At 46.8% G+C, this 6,614-nt stretch overlaps 1 pseudogene; it reads left to right on the top strand.

Annotated features, from left to right (window-relative positions):
* The first annotated feature begins 4,508 nt into the window (after positions 1–4,508).
* Positions 4,509–6,221, top strand: LOC113028706 (zinc finger protein 665-like; annotated as a pseudogene).
* Positions 6,222–6,614: the final 393 nt, after the last annotated feature.

The following is a 6,614-nucleotide window of genomic DNA, read 5'->3' as shown; positions in this document are numbered from 1 at the left end:
GATTGTAGATGCTTGGGCTAACATGTCTGCTGGCACTGTTGTTCGAGCTTTCGCAAAAGCCGACATCATTTCCGAGGAGCCGCACGGCACGGAAAGTGACTCTGACAGTAAAGAAAGTGAACCTGGCATGTTTGATGGAGATTTATGTCCGGTTGGTTAGCCACCACCATTTTGTCAGTCTGTATCTGGAAGTCCCACAGGATCTTAGCTCGGTCATTCTCCACCACCCTTGGGGGCATCTCCCATTTTGACCTCGGGACTTCCAGGTTATACTCGGCACAGATGTTCCTGTACACTATGCCGGCCACCTGGTTATGGCGTTCCATGTATGCCTTGCCTGCTAGCATCTTGCACCCTGCTGTTATGTGCTGGATTGTCTCTGGGGCATCTTTACAGTGGTGCCTGGTCTTGCCTGGTGTGATAGACCCCAGCCTCTATGGATCTTGTACTCAGAGCTTGTTCTTGTGCTGCCATGATTAGTGCCTCTGTGCTGTCTTTCAGTCCAGCTTTGTCCAGCCACTGGTAAGATTTCTGGATATCAGCCACCTCCTCTATCTGCTGGTGGTACATACCGTGCAGGGGCCTGTCCTTCCATGATGGTTCCTCTTCTCCCTCCTCTTTCTTGGGTTTCTGCTGCCTGAGGTATTCACTGAGCACTCGGTCAGTTGGGGCCATCTTTCCAATGTATTCTTGGATGTTCGTTGTCTCATCCTGGACTGTGGTGCTGACACTCACCAGTCCTCGGCCCCCTTCCTTCTGCTTAGCGTACAGCCTCAGGGTGCTGGACTTGGGGTGAAACCCTCCATGCATGGTAAGGAGCTTTCTTGTCTTTATGCCAGTGGCTTCTATCTCCTCCTTTGGCCAGCCTATTACCCCAGCAGGGTACCTGATCACGTGTTGATGGCCCGGATCTTGTTCTTACCATTCAGCTGACTCCTCAGGACTTGCCTGACCCTCTGCAGGTACTTGGTGGTTGCAGCTTTTCTAGCGGCCTCTTCATGGTTCCCATTCGCCTGCGGGATCCCCAGGTACTTGTAACTGTCCTCTGTGTCTGCAATGTTGCCTTCTGGTAGTTCAATCCCCTCAGTTCTGACTACCTTCCCTCTCTTTGTTACCATCCGACTACACTTCTCCAGTCCGAACGACATTCCAATGTCATTGCTGTATAGCCTGGTAGTGTGGATCAGTGAATCGATGTCTCGTTCACTCTTGGCATACAGCTTGATGTCATCCATGTACAGGAGGTGGCTGACAACTGCTCCGTTCCGTAGTCGGTATCCGTAGCCAGTCTTGTTAATGATCTCACTGAGGGGGTTCAGGCCTATGCAGAACAGCAGTGGGGACAGAGCATTTCCTTGATAGATCCCGCACTTGATGGTGACTTGTGCTATGGGCTTGGAGTTGGTGTTGTACGCCACATCCCCATTGAGTTCCTGATGAAGGCTCTTAGGGTCCCATTGATCTTGTACAATTCTAGGCATTCCAGTATCCAGCTGTGGGGCATTGAGTCATAGGCCTTCTTGTAATCAATCCAGGCAGTGCACAGGTTGGTCAGTCTGGTCTTGCAGTCTCGGCTGACTGTTCTGTCTACCAGTAGCTGGTGTTTTGCGCCTCTGGTATTTTTGCCAATTCCTTTCTGTGTCCCACTCATGTATTGACCCATGTGCCTGTTCATCTTAGCCGATATGATGCCTGACAGGAGCTTCCATGTAGTACTGAGGCAGGTTATTAGTCGGTAGTTGGAGGGGACCGGTCCCTTCTTGGGGTCCTTGGGGATCAGGACCATCCGACCTTCGGTTAGCCATTCCGGGTGTCTCTCGTTAACTAGCAGCTGGTTCATTTGTGCTGCCAGACGCTTGTGGAGTGCAGTCAGCTTCTTTAGCCAGTAGGCGTGAACCATGTCGGGCCCTGGTGCTGTCCAACTCTTCATACTGGAGACCCTTTCTTGGATATCTGCCACTGTGATGGTTACTGGACCCTGTTCAGGGAGGTCGCTGTGGTCTGCCCTCAGATCCACTAGCCACTGAGCATTGCCGTTATGGGTTGCGTCCTTCTCCCATATGCTCTTCCAGTATTGCTCCGTCTCCAGCCTTGGTGGTGCTGTTCTCTTATTATTGTTCCCTTGCCACTGAGAGTTCTGTGGAGAACAGCTGGTTTATTCTCCTGCCTTCTATCTCTCTGGTGTACCTCCTCAAGCGGCTGGCCAAGGCTGTGAGTCTTTGCTCGGCAGTTTCCAAGGCCTCAGGTATGGACAGCTGGCTGTATTTCTTATGCACCTTCTTTGTCGCAACTTTCTGCAACTCTGTTAGTTGGCTAACCTCCCTCCGTGCTACTTTGATCTTGCCCTCTAGCCTCCTTCTCCATGGAGGGTACTGCCCCTTGTGGCTGTTCAACTTGTAGCCAAGCATCTCACTGATCACTGCTGCCGTATTGTAGATCAGCTTGTTAGTGTCGGTAATCGTGGTTGTAGGTATTGTCCGTAGTGCTGCATTAACATCATCTAGCAGACCTTCTGAGGTTACTTCATGTAATCTTGGTAACCGGCTACGGGGGATCCAGGTTTCAAGCTCCTATTTTTCAGGTCAGTTCCTCTCGCACTCAACGATCCTTCTCCTATCGCACTTGGGGCTAATCTCGGGTGGGGGTGATGATATCTCCCCCCTGACCTGGCGTCCTGACTCCTCCTTGCCATAGCATGTGTGTTCTGTTGTACCTCATCAATCTCTAGCTGTGATATCAGTCCCTTCTTTCGAATGTTGGAACACTGAGCTACTAGTTGTTTCGCCTTCATTGTGGATGTTGGGTATCGAAGAATCCATAGGTCCGTCATCCTATTCATGTAGCCCCTTCCGCCGGGGTTACTTGCGTAGTAGCATTCCATCAACGCCCTGTTTTCGTCTCTTGCCCACCGATGCCTTCTTGTTCCAGTAGCCCACTTTTCGTCAGGGTGCCCTGGTTCCTCAACACCTGATGCGGACCTTGTTGATCCGGGCGACGTCCGAGCCGGCATGCCTTCATATTTATCTGTCTCACTCATGTCTGCGGTAGGCTTGCTTAGCATAGGGGATCTAGCCTTAGGACCCTTACTGGATACAGACGCCCCAGGCAGGAATGGAACGTGCGATCCTGGGTTCCAAAGGCGTGTAGTCCACTACGCTATACACACACACTCACTCACTCACTCACTCACTCACTCACTCACTCACTCACTCACTCACTCACTCACTCACTCACTCACTCACTCATTCACTCACTCACTCACTCACTCACTCACACTTGGAATTAAGCACATTTATTTAAAATGAAAAGCATGTTGTATGCAACACATCACAGAATAAATAATTATGAGAAAAAAATGTAAACAGTGACAGTGCAACTCAAGTATTGTTTTCAGTTTATTGTAAACTCTGCCGCTTTGGACAACACAAGGGGCATTAATAAACATCTTTGCTATTTAGTGCACAATATTTGAATAAACTAACAACATCCACCGACATAGAACTGTGGCAGTCAGTGCAACTGAGGTAGGTATTAACATCAAGTCTAAGATGACTCACTTAATGGAGAGAAAAAGTGAGTGGCAGGTTTTTTTTTTTTTGGTTTTTTTTATAAGAAAAGTAGCTTTTCTGCATTATCAGCAGTCAGACTGTTTCTGTTTTCATCTATAATGTGTGACACTGAGCTAAAAAGACTTTCACTTTCCACACTGCTACATGGGGATGAGAGGTATTTACTTGTCTGTTTCTCTGTTTAGAAGTCTCACAAGCACAGTCACAGCTGGGATGACATCAGAGGCTAGTGCGTCGTAGCTGCTCACTTTTTTAGTTAGTTCCTCAAAGGGGGCGAGGATGGCAACAGTCGTCTCCGTAAGAGCCCATTGGTGAGCGGTGAGATAGTCAGGGAGTTCGTGCTCAGAAACGCCCAGAACTCGCTTTTGCTCAATGAGGGACTGGAGCATGTAATACGTGCTGTTCCAGCGCGTCTGTACGTCCTGCTGCAGTCTCTTTTTTTGGCTGGTTGACCTGTCCCTGAATGTCCTCGAGGCAGGAGTAGGCTAAGGCGGAATGTTTAAAATGCCCAACTATTTTCCGTTCCACTGCTATAGCATCAGCTATGCTCCTCTGTGCTAATAAGCGTGGGTAAATAAGCGTGGGTAAACTCTTTTACATCATGTGCTAATCTCACTGGGCAGGCGTACAGACACTTTGCAGGCCAAATGTCTCTCACCTTTGCCCTAGAAACAAGTCTAATATTTATCTGTGTCTGTACGTGTGTTTGCATTGACCCTCAAAAGACTGAATGCCAACTCTCATGAGCACATTTGCAATGTGTGTATGAAAAGAAGTATAACTACTTATTCAATAAAAGGTCACAAAATACCACTAATAAAAGGCCGGTTAGAATAATGAATTTCCCACAACTCACTGCCTCTGTTTGTATCTCTGTCACTGCAGGACCAACGTGGATCGAGAAGTCAACGCTCTCAGGAGCCCGACAAATTCGTTGAAGAAAGAAGTGGAAGAAAAAAATACAACTGTGACGAGTTTGGGAAAGATTTTACTGTGAAAGCTTCCCTAAAAATGCATCAGGTCATCCACACTGGAGAGAGACCGTTCAGCTGTGACGAGTGTGGAAAGTCTTTTACCCACTCTGGAAGCTTAAAAACACACCAACTCATCCACACTGGAGAGAGACTGTTCAGCTGTGACGAGTGTGGAAAGTCTTTTACCCACTCTCGAAACTTAAAAACACACCAACTGATCCACACTGGAGAGAGACCGTTCAGCTGTGACGAGTGTGGAAAGTCTTTTACCCACTCTCGAAACTTGAAAGCACACCAACTGATCCACACTGGAGAGAGACCGTTCAGCTGTGACGAGTGTGGAAAGTCTTTTACCCAATCTGGAAACTTGAAAGCACACCAACTCATCCACACTGGAGAGAGACCGTTCAGCTGTGACGAGTGTGGAAAGTCTTTTACCCGCTCTGGAAGCTTAAAAACACACCAACTCATCCACACTGGAGAGAGACTGTTCAGCTGTGAGCAGTGTGGAAAGTCTTTTACCCACGCTGGAAGCTTAAAAACACACCAACTGATCCACACTGGAGAGAGACCGTTCAGCTGTGACGAGTGTGGAAAGTCTTTTACCCACTCTGGAAGCTTAAAAATACACCAACTCATCCACACTGGAGAGAGACCGTTCAGCTGTGATGAGTGTGGAAAGTCTTTTACCCACTCTGGAAACTTAAAAACACACCAACTCATCCACACTGGAGAGAGACCGTTCAGCTGTGACGAGTGTGGAAAGTCTTTTACCCACTCTGGAAGCTTAAAAACACACCAACTCATCCACAGTGGAGTTAAAGCGTACAGCTGTGATCAGTGTGGCAGAGCTTTTACTCGCAGTAGCAGCTTACAGAGCCATCTAGTTACCCACTCTGGAATTAAGGCATACAGCTGTGACATTTGTGGAAAAACCTTCAGCCAGATAGGGAGCCGAAATACACACCTACGCATTCACACCAGACATGATGTGTACTGCTGTGAGCAGTGTGGCAAACAGTTTGCTACAAACACAGAGTTACGATGTCACATGTTTACCCACTCTGAGGAGAGACCTTATAAATGTGACCTGTGTGAGAAGACTTTTAAATCTCCACGTTACCTGAAAGCACACCAACAGATCCACACTAGAAAGACTCTACAAGTGCAGCTACTGTGAGGTATGTATTTTTGTTTTTATGTTGTCAGCCCGACTGTTTGAAACAACTCTGCTCATCAAATTGTGTTAGCATGTTAGCATGTTAGCATGGAAAGGCAGCTCTGAATGATTATTCAGACTCTGATCACAGGTTTTTAGGGATAGTGTTTGAGAATTGTATTACTGTTATTGTAGCATTAAACTATTAATTTAATGTTTTTACTCTTATGGTTTTTATAGCACATTAAATTGAGCTGAGTGTGACAATGTAAACAGTAAAATGTAATTGGACTTTGGCAGAGATGCTCTTTATCTCAGGCGACGTTCAGGATAAAAATGTTGACGGACTGACTTACACTGTCTTTGTGTCTTTGTTTAGAAGCAGAGCAACACAGATGGATCAAGTTCTCAACCCTGTCATCGCTGCGGGAAAGACTTTTGTTGTGACCTTTGTGGAAAAACTTGAAGTCATTGAAGGACTCTGAAAATATATCAACGTAGACACACTGGAGACGAAATGAACTACTGTAAAGAAAGCACTTCAAAGCACTTCAAACAATATGAAGTCATTCACAGTGGCGTTAAAAAGCATGTCTGCGATCAGTGTGGGTCATCCTTCATCAGTGCACGTCAGCTTGAAAAGCATAAACGAGTCCACACATGAGAGAAACCATACAAGTGCAGACACTGTGACAAAACCTTTTCCCAATCATGTGATCATACTAAGCATGAATGCAGACACATGAAAGAGAACTTCATCTGTGAAAGAGTTTGAGTAATCTCAGTTCATACTCCACTCACAAACGATTCCATGTTACAAATAAACTGTTACGTCTTGATTCCCGCTTTTACGTTAATCTTGTAAACAGTACATTTGCATAACGACTGAAACCGGCCCAATGAGTGAACAAT

The sequence above is a fragment of the Astatotilapia calliptera genome, chromosome 9 (assembly GCF_900246225.1).
Source record: "Astatotilapia calliptera chromosome 9, fAstCal1.2, whole genome shotgun sequence".
Lineage (NCBI taxonomy): Eukaryota > Metazoa > Chordata > Actinopteri > Cichliformes > Cichlidae > Astatotilapia > Astatotilapia calliptera.
The sequence above is the reverse complement of the archived record's forward strand: the minus strand, read 5'-3'. Positions and strand labels throughout refer to the sequence as shown.